This window comes from Podarcis tiliguerta, assembly GCF_965153285.1.
Source record: "Podarcis tiliguerta genome assembly, chromosome: 9".
In the NCBI taxonomy this organism is placed as follows: Eukaryota; Metazoa; Chordata; class Lepidosauria; order Squamata; family Lacertidae; genus Podarcis; species Podarcis tiliguerta.
In genome coordinates, this window is record NC_139542.1 from 32,282,409 (window position 1) to 32,299,882 (window position 17,474).

Sequence of the window (17,474 nt, forward strand, 5' to 3'; positions counted from 1 at the left end):
AGAAAGTGGTGGTGGGGGATGAGTGTTCAGACCCCTGGCCTCTCCCTTGTGGGGTGCCTCAGGGTTCTGTCTTCTCCCCCATGCTTTTGAACATCTACATGCAGCCGTTGGGAGAGATCATCAGGGGGTTTGGGCTGGGTGTTCATCAGTATGCAGATGATACCCAGCTCTACCTCTCTTTTAAATCAGAACCAGTGAAGGTGGTGAAGGTCCTGTGTGAGTGTCTGGAGGCAGTTGGAGGATGGATGGTGGCTAACAGATTGAGGTTGAATCCTGACAAGACAGAAGTACTGTTTTTGGGGGACAGGAGGCGGGCAGGTGTGGAGGATTCCCTGGTCCTGAATGGGGTAACTGTGCCCCTGAAGGACCAGGTGCGCAGCCTGGGAGTCATTTTGGACTCACAGCTGTCCATGGAGGCACAGGTCAAATCTGTGTCCAGGGCAGCTGTTTACCAGCTCCATCTGGTACGAAGGCTGAGACCCTATCTGCCTGCGGACTGCCTCGCCAGAGTGGTGCATGCTCTGGTTATCTCCCGCTTGGACTACTGCAATGTGCTCTATGTGGGGCTACCTTTGACGGTGACCCAGAAACTACAACTAATCCAGAATGCAGCAGCTAGACTGGTGACTGGGAGCGGCCGCCGAGACCATATAACACCGGTATGAATCAACTAAGTATGGCAAATGTATTGTATATCTTCTAGCTTTTACATTCTAGTAGTGCAATTGCTTGCAAACTTAGGAAAGTTTTATCTTCAGGGTGGGGAAGACTAATTAAAAGATATGAAGCTCAATCCTCAGCATGTTTTTGACATAGTTTACCTGATTTCAGCAGTGCTCCCCCCGGGGCTGGGGTGTAAATGTGTATAGAAGATTGTAGCCTTTAAAATAATGTTAACAATATGGAGACGGCCACATTAAGTGTAATCAGTCACCCTGTGCTACAGAAAAGATGTAGGTAGCATCATTTATTATGCAAACTCATTATATCAAATAATAAACAAGGTTGACGACACCACTGTCAGTCACTGAGTTGTTTGCCTGCTCCTGCTTGTCATTAAGGATATTTGTGTGTGTTAATCGCCTTGAGGGGGTTGTTTAGAAGATGATTAATAAAAATAAAAATAATAGTAATAGTAATAGTAATAATTCACTGGTGTTTGTTTCACACAGACATTAAACAATAATCACTTGCTTTTTTGTTAAGAAGTCATTTAATTTAAAGCTGTATTAATCTGCAATTTTAAAGAGCAAATTTAATTACCTCATTTACAAACTCTCTATTTTTGTTCCTGTAAATAAGGTGGGTTTTTTTTCATTTATTTATTTGCTGTTTCAGTCTGTACCTAAACATGTACTTATGACTTTGTAGCAAACGTGGGTATTTCTTCCAATCCTCTACTCCCTGCCTCAGCTGAACTCCCAGATGTTTTCCCCTTCCCTCACCACTCTTCTCATCTGTAAACTACTGTTTACTGCAAAGTAATTTGAAACAGGGCCTTCTCAACTGATCTTAAACTATGGGGAAGATCTTCTGGCTATAAGTACATCATAAAATAATTAAGACCCAACCCATTTAAGTCTCTAAAGGTCAAAGGCAGAATTTTGAATTGGGATTGCAAACATACTTTAAATCACTCCGTGTGGATGACTAAGGAATCTAATTTTTGCAAGTGAGTGGATTGGAAATGAGCATGGGGGGCATTCAGCTAAGTTTTACTTACTGTGGACCCATTGAAACTAATGGACCTAACTCAGTCATGTTCACTAATTTCAGTGAGTTTACTCTGCATAAAACTAAGTTCACATATCTGCACCTCCCAGATGAGTTTGTAAATTGGAATTTAACTATCCTCTGTAGTTTTCATTCTTTGAAGGTAGTGAGGCAGTTATCAGAGTGATGTTTAAATGCATCAGAATAGACATTTAAATGGGTATATTGAGAGGAAACTCACAATTAAATATTGTTTTCCTTCTGTTTATTTATTTGGCCCATTATCTTTTTCCTTGTTAACTCTTCTTGACACATATGCTAAAAACCTATTTTAAGAAACTACACATAAAACATATATTTAGAAACATATTACAATATATAGTTTGAGATTTATTTGTCTTTTAAATTCAAATTACTGTGGGAAACAGAATGGGTGGACTTGTGGTTAAAACATGCAGAAGTAATACAGAGCCGAAATAGATTCTAGACTGTGCTGTTACAGGACAGATGTAATATGATTACATAGATTCAGACTCAACATCAGGATATAGTTAAATATATTGCTGAATGGCCTGATGAACAGAAGCGTGGGGTTGATTATATGAGACTGTAATTTATCAATCTGGCTATATAAGAAGTGAAGGCACAATATGCAAAACTATGAAGGAAATGTCACCGCCTGCCCACTGCCTTGTTGCTACTTTGCCATGTGTTCATGATCAAACCTTGGACATAAAAATATATACTGGCCCATCTGTACCTCAGGGCTAGGTTGGGATACATAGGCCCTTTGCATCAGTGTTTTTATTGCTTTTCTTTGACACGAGAATTTGCTTTCTTTTCACTTTACTGGCATATATTCTGAGTGTGGTGTCGCCCTGGGAGATTATAGATCTGTAACTTTGTTTTACCACTTATCTGCCACTTCATTCTTCAGCTATTCTAAGTGTACACAAGTGTAAAAGAGGTTGGCTCTGGACAATGGTTTGGTTTCGACAATATGTACACTGCCCATATTGCATACACAGCTACATTCTAGATTGGAAGCTTTCGACATCTCCTTAAATGACACTTCAGGCTCTTGCAAGATCTTTTGTGTTTCTTGCTTCTCAGAGAGAAAATGTTGCTGATTGCTTCAGTTCACAGCTGCTACATAGTATTCTATCGATGCACAAGACATGTTACATCGTTCTCATTAGTTTTTTCCTGTCAAGGAGTTTACCATCCAAAATAGAGAAGGGGGAAAGCACAAGAGAGAAGCAGAGAAGATTAACACACAAAGGGACTATATGGGCAAATGCCCGTACTTAGTTATAGTTGGGAATACCATTGGTCTATAACATTTGGAGGTTACCAGACTGGCAAAGGCTATAGTAACCAATGCTCAAATAGAAAGATGGATTTCTTGCTTTCAGATTTCAGCAGGTATTTCTGCTTGGCAACTGAGACATGTACCTGCCACAAAATCTAAGCCTAGGGCTTATCCATACTTCCATTTGTCTCATGCCTAGAAAACACAGGGCTGAGCAGTTATCTGCTTGTTCTATGCTTCTTGGACATGGATTTGACCAAATTTGCTTGCCCCACTACTTTCCCCCAGAAAACCCACTCATCAGCACTAAATCGGAGCAAAGTACAATCTGGATCAAACCCAATTGAAGTTTGCTCTGATTCATTGATAAATATTATGTTTTCCTGAGGAAAAGAGATGAGGCAAGTGCATGTCTGGATGAGGCCCTGATTTTATTATGGTGGTGAATAAGCTACAGTTGATAAACATTAAACTGGAGTTTCCTGGTAACTTCAAAATTTTGTATTGCATCTTGCATTGTGTGGTTGCTATGCCTTTTGGCTAATGTGACTGATTAATTGACTAGCTGTGAGCTCCTTGGAGAAAAACTTGGGATATGGATTCAATAAATAATAGCAAACATACTTATTGCTAATAGTCTTTAACCAACAAATGTGACTATGTGAAGATTTTGTCTTTGCAACAACTATATATTTGATGGACTAATTATGATGAACGTTATCTGCTATCATCCTTTTATTCTTAAATCTTTATTTCCTTAGGAAGAAAGAAAAAGAAAGAAACAATTTCCCTGCAGTTCTCATTTATTTTTTTCTTTCCTCACTTTGATTGATGCTGTCAGAGCTGGCTCCAGGTCCCAGCTCACAGAGGACCAACGCTAGCCGGTAGTAATGCACAAAAGTCTTTATTGAAGTACAGTTTCCATTTTCCAACCGGAGCGCCCCAGCTCTACGTCTAGGGTTTAGACCGGCGAAGCTCCATCTGAATCTCCGCCCCCTGTACACCAGTTTAAGACTCTAGCCTTACTCCACCTCTTCCGTCTCTCCTTTCTCCTCTGGGTCCTGCTACCCCCCGGGGTCCCTTCCTTCCTGGATTCTTCCGACGCAGACGTAGACCCCTCTGACTCCTCCCTCTCTCTTCGGCGGGCTTTAGGACCTGGCTCCCTATCCGGGCTGCCAACTGCTGCACCCTCTTGTACATTTGAACTTGGCGCGCGCGCCCAGCCTTCAACCTTCCTCTCGACCGTTTCCTCGCTCCCCGATGGAGGCGTGGCCAATCCTGCCTCATGTCCTCCAGCTGGCAGCGCGCCGCCTGATCCCGATGCCTGGGACTCCTCCCCCCTACTGCACTCTGGTGTGGACGCTGGTCCGGATTTCCAACTGCTGCTCTCTGAGTCCCCCCTGGCCCCTTCTTCCTGGGGTGTCCCCCTAGGCACCCCCCTTGTCCTGACCATGGGAGCCCCTTTCTGTGAATCTTCCGATTCGCTGGAAAGACTCAGAGACCTCGGACCGCTGTCATCGCTGACATTTCCTTCGGACTCCTCCCCCTCGCTCTCCATTTCCTGTGCCTCTGCTCCTGAACCCCTGACAGATGCTTATTAGCTATGTCAGAAATGAACTTGCCCATAAAGGTATCATTGACATTGTCAGGGCCTATAGTCTTATAAAGACTTAGTTATAACTATATAATTAAAGCAATAACACCAGAGGCCAGACATTTAAAACCTTAACTCATTTTTTGCCCTTACTCTGAATCTAGTGGTGGGTGGGTGTGTTAAATACTATATAGTAAGTACATTTGGTTTTAAACAAGAACCGATGCATTTTTTTCAAATAAAAAACTTTCAATGAAAAAGTCTACATGTATATATATATTGCTATAATGTACTGAATATACACCTTTTTTAAAAAAGGGGGGGAGAAAGGTACATTGCATAATTTTAACCACAGCATTATTCTTATACTGATTTCTTCAGTTTTAAAGCCAATAGAAATCTTCTGCATTTCCAAGCTTACCTTGGATTAACTCTGAAACAGTGCAATATCTTCTTCCATTATTTTGTTGAGAACATTTAGGATTGTTTTTCCAAGCCAGAATGAAAAACGACCCACCTCATCTTCTGAAATTTCCCTGTATTGAATGTAATGGGACAATATTGCTCCATTTCATCGAGGAGGGCAGAATTCAGAGGCTGGAAAGGCAATTGTCATGAAGGACAAGCATAATAGGCATTGGGAAAAATATATCTCCCATGGATCATTGACCCCAGGTGCATTTACGCCAGTTATCAGAGAGCCCACATGCTAGGATGCCGGTTATGGGAATAAGAAAATCTCTCTCCTTCACTCTCCCTGTGCTTATGTTTCTTCTTATGTCACCCTGCCAGGTAGTCTTAAGGGAAAGGGAAGGGTTGAGTTTGTGAGATTGGAAATTTTCTAAGCTTGTGAGGCACTTATGGGGAGAGTGCGGGGAATATTAGAAAAATTCTCTTACTTGGATTTTTATAGGAATTGTGAGAAATTACAATTTGTTTGCATTTTAATGGGAAACTACCTAATTTACACTTCTTGACCCAATAAGGTTGAAGGTACACCCATCCTACAAAAGTCACACTTTTCTGAATTTTGCAATGCAAATTTCCAGCTGAATAATATATATAAATATACAAATGGGGGGGGGGGAGCCATTAAAATACATATATTACTGAAGAATATAAGAAATATAAGAAAGTTTGTGAATAAAAGAGTAAGATGTAAATTCAAAATGTCCTTAATTTAAACCCACGCACAAGATGTCATTCAGCCTTCCTCCATCAAAAATATGGAGATATAAACTCTGAGAAACCTCATACTTTTGTTGTTCAATACCTTTATATTTTAGCTTGCCAACTTTTTAAAAACAGGTCCTACTCTGATCCCTTTAACAGCAGCTTGTCATGCACAAATGTAACAAGTGGAGATTTTCTAAATATGTGATAGGCAAAATTTGGCACATGCTGTTACAGGCACAAGACACTTGTTGAAATGCCCTATCAACACAACAGAGCCCCTTTGTTTTGTTCTGTCCACCCTAAGGTTAATCAAGGTTCAGTATATTTATATAGATGTAGATCAGACAACACCAACTTGGTTTCAGCTGCTATGAGCTTTTGTTTGTGTTTGTTTTTAAGAAAGTATTATCCCATTCTGTCAGCTTAGAAACCGCTTTTAGTTGTTGACTCCGAGTTGCTTTGTTGCAATATTTATAAGCTTCTTTTCATGTGTCTTTTAAAGAAATGTGAATTAGCCAAATAATGAAGCTAAAATTACAATCTGTTTGATAGCTGTTTGAATAGGGAATCAAAAATGTGCTGTTTTTCAGCAGCACTCTGGAGACCGCATTCTTTTCAGCAAAAGGTACTCGTTTTATTACTTGTAAAGATAAAGACTAATTAAATGTTACACAGTCTTTCAGTAATTCAAAAGCTTGACTAATCAGGAGTACCATACTGTTTAAAAAGTTATAATGCAAACAAGCCTGAAGAATGAGCACAGACCTCTGAAAGGTAAGCTAGAATTTCACAGCAGTTGCTACAATTTCTGCTGATGTCAGAGGGTGCAAACCTGTGTAACCCACACCACTGACCAGGCTCAATTGTTTCTGAAGGATTAACTCTGAGGGAGGAAATTGGGAAGAACTGTAGGTCTTCACACTGTAGGACTCAGTCAAGAATCAGGCAGATAAACCTAGGGAGTGACAAAACCATGACCACTTAGAAGGTTGGTCATCACATCTCAAAAAGGATATTGTAGAACTGGAGAAGGAACAAAAAAGGGGAAGTCAAAATGCTGAAGGGGCTGGAAAGTTTATAATGCTTTGGAGTTTTAGTTTAGAAGAAAAGACAAGTAAGAAGGGACTGGATAGACACTGATAAAATGATGCATGGTATTGAGAAAGTTGATAGTTTTTCTTCTCCTGTCTTAATACTAGAACCTGGATACATCCATTTGAAGTAAAATAGTAGGACAGAAAAATATATGCTTCTTGATGTTCAGCATTGGTTTGAAAGGGTGTCTGAGGATATAGAGGTATATGTGCATAGGGCTCCTTCATGTGAGTGACAACTCCAGCAAAACAGGGTTACTGCATGTATAGGACGACTCTGGGCTCCTTTATGTGAAGGACTTCCTTTGCCAGCTGAGGTTTCCACATGCATAGAGGACTACTTCATGTGTTTATCTGTGCATCAATAGACCCCTTTACCGATCAATGTTGAACATACAACTAAGTGTGGGGATAGCCTGAGGCTGTGGTTTCATCATAGGGTTTCAGCGGTGGATGTGGTCCTCTTTCCTCCTTACGTATTCATTCAACACATGAGGGTTTTCATTTTAACAGGCCTGTCTTTGACAGGTCAATCAGAATTGTTGATTTTGCTCAAGGGGAAAAATTATAGCGGAGTTGGATTGGCTGGTGGTTGCCTTTTTGTTTCTTTTTGTTTGCTCTGTGTGTGAGTGTTGTTTGGTTCCCATTTATGGACATTATTGTACACTATTGGCAACAAAATTCACCAACCACCATTAACAAGTCTAGAATGAGAGATGAGTCTATTTCCCAGGCAGTTCTCAAATGACCACTGCACTCCTGGCTGCTATCAACCAGGCTAAACAAAGAGGCAATTTTGGGTTTGGGGGTTTGATAGCTATTGTGGCCTTTTAATTAAAATTTTCTTTCAATCTAACTTTTCCCTCACATGGTGGTATTAAAGAACAAGAAATGGCCATCAACAAATAACTCAGCTATATCTTCTTTGCCCTTCAGAACGAACTCTATGGAACTTGAAAGCAACGCCTCACATAGCAGACACATTTTAATTTTTCACACCATGAAGGCCTCGGTGCAGCCCAATGTTGTGTTTCAAAGAGATGATTCTGAGCTGGACTGACAAACCAAAAACTCACTGGTTCAGCAGAGGTGGAAGGTCATAGCAAGGTGAAACTTTAGGAGGATAAGTAAGAGCAGGGACAAACCTAGAATCTTGATGCCGGAATAATGCAGCAAACCATTTCTTTACATAAACACATGCTCCCAGAAAATAAAGGCAATATGCTAAAGTGAAGAGACTGGTAAAAGAATATTACTGAGGAAGGCTTTATATATTACTTCTCCCCCCAAAAAAGATAATGCTCTGTTTCCACAACATGCAAACAACATCTTTTAAACCATAAATGCATATACTGAGAGGGTGGTTTTTGTTTTACATCACGTATTATGCAGAAATGAAATGGAATCAAATTATGAATAAAAATATCCCATTCACTAAAAACAGCTTGGCTCACCCCTGAGTACGTACCGCCAAGCTATACTTGTGGCATTCCTTCTTTGGCCATTCATATACAAAGCCAAGCACTTCAGGATTTGCAGGCAGAAGACTCCATCCAAGCCCTGGCATCTTAATTCAAAAGGAGATCAAGAGCATTGAGAAAGATATTTACTTGAATCCTTGATAATTAGATCATTGACTCAAATATTTGATTATTGGAGCTGGCCCAATACATCCCTTGTCTGATGTGAAGGACAAGTTGGTGTCCCAAAACATGTAGAGATGCCAACTGGACTGTTGGATAAATCTTTCTCTAGCATTTGTGAGAGGAGAGTGTCCTTCACTGAGGCAGCAGGCCAGATTAGGGAGCCAAGGAGAGGCCATGTGGCAGCAAAGGAAAATAGTTGGGGAGCTCTAAAGGGACAGGTGGGGGTGATCTCCTCCAGCATCTGCTGCCTGGGGAAGTCACGTTATTTTTCCTAATGGTAAGGCTGTCCTAGAAAACAACTCTGGACCAATAATTTGACTTAGTGTAGGGCAACTGCATAAGAGAAAAATGAAAGATATGTAGTTAAAATCTCCCATCTTTAGTAGCCTAAAGTACTCTAAAGTGTTCTGAATGTACTAGAACTATGAACCAGGCTGCTACTCCCTAGTCCACAGCTTTTCTCAGGAGAGCTAATCATTATGTAATTATTTGTTTGAAACAGACAACATCAACAGGCAGTTTTTCATGGATTTTATGACATGCTAATTTCCCATCTGTCCCAGATAAAACAGACTATGCACTTTCGTTTATTCACCATCGCTTAATAAGCAAAATATAGGAACAAAATGCCTCTTTGTGCCTTCAAAAGCTTAGGTGTACTTCAAATTATTCATGTAATCTCCAAGGGTTATCTTTTGTTTTCCATCTCATAGCCCTCTCCAACCTCAGATTATCAGTGACTGCTGGTTAACAAATATCAACATGGAACTTTACGGCAATATTGGGCATGCCTAGAGGTGTGTGAGATTTATAAAATTTATCTAATCTGAAAGCATGAAGTGAAAACAGATGGCTGATACTTTTGCCATTTACATTAGATCATGAGATGTAAAAAGCTGGTTCATGTAAGCAGAACAAGTCAAGTGGAACTGAGGCAACAGTCTTAGCTTTTCATTTAATTTTATTTTTATGGATTAGGTTTTGGTCTCCTGGTTCCCATTTGCTCACATATAGCAAAGATTGGGGAGCTTATTCCCTGCCTTGCTCTCCATTGCAATGTGGTTCTTTGAAATCCCTGTGGCTTCTGTTAACTTGGCCTCCACTTCCTTTTGGACAATCCCTACATGTCAACAACAACAACAACAACAATAATAATATTTATACCCCGCCCATCTGGCTGGGCTTCCCCAGCCACTTTGGTGGCTCCCAACAGAATATTAAAAACGTGATAAAACATCAAACATTAAAAACTTCCCTAAGCAGGGCTGCCTTCAGATGTCTTCTAAAAGCCAGATAGTTGTTTATTTCCTTGGCATCTGATAGGAGGGTGTTCCACAGGGTGGGCGCCACTACTGAGAAGGCCCTCTGCCCTGTTTCCTGTAACATCACTTCTTGCAGTGAGGGAACAACCAGAAGGCCCTCGGAGCTGGACCTCAGTGTCCGGGCTGAACTATGGGAGTAGAGACACTCCTTCAGGTATGTCTATGTGTGAAGTGCATCAAAAAGTCATGGAGTGCCACCTGGAGTACCGCCCAGGCAAAGCCTAACTCCGTATGATTTCAAAGCAGAAGAATATGGAGATATAGTGGTACCTCGGTTTACGAACTTAATCCGTTCCGTAAGTCCATTCTTAAACCGAAACCGTTCTTTAACTGAGGCACACTTTCCCTAATGAGGCCTTCCACCGCCGGTGCCCTTCCACTGTTCTTAGACTGAGGTAAAGTTTGCAAACCAGGACACTACTTCTGGTTTTGCGGAGTTTGTAAACCAAATCATTTGTAAACAGGGCTGTTCTTAAACCAAGGTACCACTGTACAAGGGCAGTGATGGCTGATGCCAACTGAGACTGGTAGGGCAGAAGGCAGAGAAGCCAACCGTAGGTGGAGACAGAGTCAATGACAGGTAGAGGCAACTCATTCTTGTGTGGTCCCCATCCTCCTCCCTGTTGAGTTCTGCACGGGCAACTCAGAGACAAAGGGAGAGAAAGCTGGCTATCAGTGCCACCCCCTGGACTGCATGTAAGCAAAATGATAGATAGGCAGGTGCCGGCTGACAGCAGGGTGGTTGGGGAGTAGAGCATGCTGAATTTTTCAACTTTCAAATTCCCCCAATGAGGGGTGCTAAAAAGTTGTAACATGATAGTTTGGTTAAATTAATATATTTTAGTTTTGCATGGTAAGTAAAACTGCACAGAAATCATTTAAAAAATTCCAAGTACTTGCAGTTATATTATAAATTGATATTTATTGTTATTATTATTATTATTCATTACCTGACATTTTCAGAAGATACAATTATTTTTTCCCCAAAAGCAGTTTATGTGCTTTTAAACCAAATGTAGATTTACCAAGCTAAATGTTGTCCAATCACAAAAATAATAGCAAATTTGAATCAACCAAATTTGAGGCATGCCTTATGGTCAAGTTTGAAGCATCTTCCTTATCATTCTGCTCCATAATTATATGTAATAAGTTCAGCAGTGACTTGTTTCTTATGCCCCTGTCCTACACCAAGCCTTTTTGATCTTCACACCTTGAATATCAAGATATCTATAGATAATCATAACTATAGAGGCATTTTTAAAAAAGCATTTGAAGGTTGCATTGCACTGTTCTAAGAAAAAGATTTTCTTTTCTGAATCATCACAGTTCTCCTGTAATGATGGTCGCCTCTTAGAGCGGTACTGCAAATCTTGATATTGCTTCTCATAGTCTTTTGTAACCAAGAAGCGTTTATGCTTTATAATACTTAGTGATCTTTAAGTGTTGAACTTCAAGATCCTAACACAGAAGTGTGAGAAATGGAACATTAAAAGAGAGAAGGAGAGAGAAAAGAAATGAAAGACTGCTATGCATATGGTATGTTCATTTTGTCCGGGTGGCATACCAGATAACTAGTTCTAATAAATGTGGAGAAGGAACTTTGAGTTCTCTGTAGGGATGCCAAGAGTTGTGAATAGCTGCTGGCACGGCGTTATGCCTAATAAGGTGGCTGGCCTCTTTCTCTAGGTCAGAGGTTTCAAGAAATAATAATAATAAGCCTGGAAGCGTTATTAGAAACAGACATTTCCTCCTCACTTGCTTATGCTAATACATGGGTGCTAATGAACCAAGAGAGAGAGAGAGAGAGAGAGAGAGAGAGAAAGGCTAATGTAGCAGTCTGTAAACTGCTCAGAAAGAACTAGGTTACTTGTACCAGATTATTAAAGTATGGGTAAAAATATAGAAAGAGCCAATAAGTCAGCTGGATAGAATATCAGGATTATATACAACATCCACATGCAAATTCAACAGAAACCAATGGCATTTTCTGTCAAATATCATCTACAGCTGTTCACTGAAAAGTGCAAAAGTCATCATATTTACAAGAAAATCTAAGAACAAAATTGTCTGCCACCTCAAGCATGTGGTCACCAATGTTAATGCATGGAGTGCTGATGACATCTTGATATTGGTCTTTGTCAGGTCGATGGTTAAGGCTGAACTCCATGCAGGCTTGGGCAAAGTGGTTGGTGACTCTGTAGATCTTTCTCAGAGTGCACTGTCAAGATCTTGTCATCTGCAAACAATATATCTTGGATAAGAACCTGATATGCTCTCTCAAGCCCAGATTCCCAGCATGTTCACACTCCTGTCTAAGCAACATCTACATTGGCTTGGTAGTGTCCACATAATGGAAGATGGCAGGTTCCCCAAGGATGTGCTCTACAGGGAGCTGTCTTCAGGCACCAGGCCCATTGGCAGACCAACTCTAGGGTGTGGGGATGTCTACAAACATGACATGAAGGCTGGCAACTTCAACCCTGCTGTGTGGGAACTCCATGCAGACGACCGCAGCACCCGGAGACAGCCAGGTTGTGTACCCACAGCAGTGATAAGAGGAATAATGACTGCTGGGAGGAACACAGAAAGAAAAAATGCCATGGTGCTTCTCTATTAGCACAATCTGATTCTTTCATCTGCCCCAGCTGCAACAAAACGTGTCTCTCCTGCATTAGTAGTCTCTACAGCCACAGCAGCCACTCTCCAATGGTTTGGCTTCATCCCCAAAGGCTCACTCTTCCATTGTATCCCAAGGCAGATGGATGTCAACCAGTCCAACCAGCCAGAATATTTTCTGTGTGGGACTATGGAAAAAATCCTTATTGAAACCCTATTTCACTTGCAGGACAGGCACAAGCACTGCAATATAGATCTCTGGAATTCTCAAAAGACTAGTCTGCATATTAAGTGGAAGAAAGCACAGATTTGTGACTGAATGTACAATTCAACCAGAATGGCAGCCAATAAGGGTTCCCAATAATGTTTGCCCAGATGATATACCTATGTTTCCAAACACAACTTCAGCAACTTCACACCACATTTTTAGATGCACACAGAAAACATTTTAAACTTAACATAATGTGTAAATTAACTCTGTGGGAGGAGTTATATATTACACACACACAAGGGTAACAAAAGCTTAATGACTTTTTTTCTTATAGGAAAGTTTTCTTGATCTGCTGCTTCTCTGTAACGTATCAAACGCTTCCTACTTACATGGTCTCTCTCTCTCTCTCTCTCCACTTTCAATTTAAAATCCACTAATGTAGATTAAAAACACACTTAAACCAGTAAAAAAGTGAATGTGTAGTACACACACACACATACATTTCAATCATGCACATCCCCACAATACCCAGAACTCCCATTGAATTCAATGGAGCTTACATCTGAACAGACATTTATACATTTGCATTATAAATTAATAAAACACCATATATAAACTTCAATTTGTTGCAGCAACCACTTTTCACAGGCATCAACCAGGACAAGTCATAGCCCCAAGGCAGGGTGCAGATGGGCTCTGGTTCTGGCACAGGTGGAGGAGGGTCAAAAGGCCAGAGAATTGGGATGGTGAAAGATACAGCGCAATGACATCTGGAAGGTACCATAATAGCTACCACTGGATTAGGAGTCTGATGTACCTAACGTTTGCTCATAGAGTAAGGATATGCTTTATTACACAAAGAAGATCTGTTTTGTGCAGATTTCTACGTTAGTCATTTGTTTGTATAAATTATCCTAATGAAACACATTTCTTTATGCTAGAGGAAAGAAAATCACCAATCTCTACTTCCATTGATATTAATGGGAACTGGGCCTGCATCTGAACTACAGGTCTGGCCTTTGAAATTGCATTTTTTTTTTCCTGGCACTATCACTGTCATTACAAAGATGTAATTTTTTGAGGAAATCAATAGTTTCAATGTCCTTGGATGGTGCAGAGTGCAAAGAAAAGCAGTCTGAAAGGAAACAAATTACAGAGATTCAAAAAATTCCGCAAGGTTGTTTGACAAGATTACAATGCAGAAAAATCTAAACCTATGTACTCTATTATAATAACTTCTCTCAAATGGATTTTCAATCTCCTGGTCTATGGCAGCTTCATGGAGTTCCCAGATTATGCTAGAAGGAATATTTTCCCATTCTGTTTCCCACTCTGCTATATTCATCTCTTGTAGCATCTAATTTTTTGTTTTTTGTTTGTCTTCCTTAGTGGTGCGGGCTTGTCTCAGCAGCCTGACTCGTATGTAACTCTGCAGACAACTCTGGCTCTCTGCTTGTAGCACAATGACTTATGTGAGTTAATCAATAGAAGATACCTAATGTGCAATTGACCGTATTCTGCAGCAGGAACTTGGACTTGTTTATGTTTCCTCCACTATTCTATGGGCTAGTGATGGGTGAATCTATTCATTTCCATTTCTCTCATCCCATTCCCCAACCCACCATATTTTTTTCCAATTCAGTACTGCACATTTTGTAGCCTGCTTACAGATTTTTGTTTGTTTGAGTAGCTGGTGTTTTGTCAAACAAATAAATAATCCCACATCTGTTGGCTGGTTGATTTTTTAATATAGTCCTCATGAAAATTCATCCTCATTATAGGGTTAATTTCTCTGAATATATACATTTCTATATGCATTTTTGCCTAATATACTCTTCTTTGCAATGCAGTTTTCCCTAATATAACATATTTTCACATGTGATTTTTATTAATATATGCATTTTATGGACACTTTAGTATATGCATTTTTTTACACATTTGGCTGGAGAATGGCACTGCAAAATTCAGAGGACTGCAAATTCAAACAAAGACCAGAACAACCAATTTTATCCTCAGAACAACTCTGTGAAGTATGTTGAGCTATGTTTGAAGAGAGACTTTGTTCATATGTTTTGCATGCAAAATGGCTCATTCAAAAATTAAAAACAAATAAATAAAAAGGTCAAATAGCAGCTAATGATAAAGACTTCTGTCTGAGACCTTAGCCAGCCAAATAGACCTTGGCCATGGACAAATAGTTTGACCTGCTATAAAGTAGAGCTTATGTTTTGCTAGGCTGAAACTGCTCAAAGACGGTTTGAACCTTGATCTTTGCTGTCCTGATCAGACACTTTACCTACTATACTGCATTGCCTCTGTTTTGTCACTACTGGGAGCAATTGATTCACATTGAAGGATGTAATCTCACCAAGATATGTTTTACAGCAATCTGAGAAACTCAAATTTCATGTTGTGTACTCATAAAGTGAAACTGCATGTAGCAAAGAATACCCCCTTTGCTATTCTCTTTAAGGCTGAAGAAATGAAAATTGCCACTGAATAGCATTTTTGATCAATTTTCTGGTTTCTGATCATTCAATGGGGGAAGGTAACTATTCCTGGCCTTCTGAGTCCCTTTAATCTCTGGTGTGGTTTTTCTTTTCTAAGTGCATGGTTGAATCTAGAGTGCCCTGTTGCTTCAAAAATGCACCATGCCTACAGAAAACAATAGGTTTTAAAAATCACCAATGAACCCTTTTATTCACTACAGTGACATTCCCTCTAATTAAATTTTTATCTTTGAAGGTATTTAGGCCTCTTGGATCCATCTGGGAAATGTTTGCCCTCAGGTTTGCCTCAGGCCCAATGCATTTTTGTTGATATACTGAACAGCAGGCTCTCCTTCGTGATTGCGAGTTTATTCCCCACTGGTGGTTTATTTAAGAGATTATTTTGCCAGCTTCCAAGTGCTTCTTCTAAGGCACTTTTTTTTAGAGATAGACTGAGCAAGTGAGAGAGATACAGAGAACACTAGATAGCCGTGTGATGCTCTCTTTGTAAATCAATGAGATTTTATGTTCCTTCCTCCTAAGAGTTTGGACAGGTTATATCTGTATATAGACATTATGGAGCAATGGACCCATACAGACCAGATGTTATTGGTGACTGGATAATATGACTGTTTGAACATCCATTTCACTGTAATTGGCATGGGGGGGGGGATACATATCAACAAAAGAAAACCCAATTATAACATGTAGAAAATAGCTTCAAAGGACTACATTAAAAATAGGAAGTGTCTGCTGATAGGAACAGCCTATGTTTCTATACTCATGGTGGCCAGCCAGAGGCCTATGAAAGCCCACAATCAACTCTCCCCATTTGTGATTCCCAGCAACTGGTATTAAGAGATGTATGGCCTTTGACAATAAAGAACATAGCCATTGTGGCGAGTAGCCAATTATAGTCCTTGTTGTTGTTGTTTAGTCGTTTAGTCGTGTCCGACTCATCGTGACCCCATGGACCAGAGCACGCCAGGCACTTCTGTCTTCCACTGCCTCCCGCAGTTTGATCAAACTCATGCTGGTAGCTTCAAGAACACTATCCAACCATCTCATCCTCTGTCGTCCTCTTTTCCTTGTGCCCTCCATCTTTCCCAACATCAGGGTCTTTTCCAGGTAGTCTTCTCTTCTCACGAGGTGGCCAAAGTATTGGAGCCTTAGCTTCACGATCTGTCCTTCCAGTGAGCACTCAGGGCTGATTTCTTTAAGAATGGATAGGTTTGTTCTTCTTGTAGTCCATGGGACTCTCAAGAGTCTCCTCCAGCACCATAATTCAAAAGCATCAATTCTTCGGCGATCAGCCTTCTTTATGGTCCAGCTCTCACTTCCGTACATCATTACTATTATAGCCCTATCCTCCATTAATTTGTTTATTCTTCTTTTAAAGCCATCCAAGTTCATGGTCACCATTGCCACTTGTAGAAACACATTCCGTAATTTAGCTATGCACTGTGTACATAAGTTCTTTTTTTTTTTTTTGTCTTCTTAAATCTTTCAACATTCAGCTTCATTGAATGAGGCTGATGAGGGGAAGGAAAAGCTCTTATTGCTTGACTTTTTCCAAGCCATGCAGGGAGAATTTTAGATACGTAATTTTATATGCATCCCTTTTATCTGCTACTACTCACCTTGTAACTTTTCTGCATATGGGAGTTGCTATATCCCCTTGATAGTTTGGGTGCTCTTTTCAGAACCTTTTCCATTTCTATAATATCCCCTTTGATGTCAGGCACCCAGAACTGTGCACAATATTCTGTGTGTGTGTGTGTGTGTGTGTGTGTGTGTGTTGTACCACAAATTTATAAAACAGCATTATGATATTGCCTACTTCATCTTCGGTTCCTTTCCTAATGATCCCTAGCATGGAATGTGCCTTTTCCACAGCTGCCTCACACTGATCTTTACTGTGACTACAAGAAGGGGGCATGGACCATAGTGTTAGACTGTTTTAAGCATGTTTCTGAGAAGGAGTTTTAAATAGGTCCCATATCTCCAGTGCTGTGTAGACCACTGTATACTTTTCTGTCCCATTCTTTGACCTATTTTGATATGTGAATGCAATCTGCAGCCCTGGATTCCTTTGGGAGGAAAGGCAGGGGACAAATTTCAAATAAATAAATAAATAAATAGTCCTATAAATGTCTTCTAATATTCCTAGAGCTTATTCCAAGATAAGTGAGTTCAAAAGGTGGACAATGATCACTGCAGAATCTAGAAGCACATATATCTATCTACGTGTTCCAATAACATGTTTCTGCTTATAAGACTATGCACCATAAAAAGCTTTTG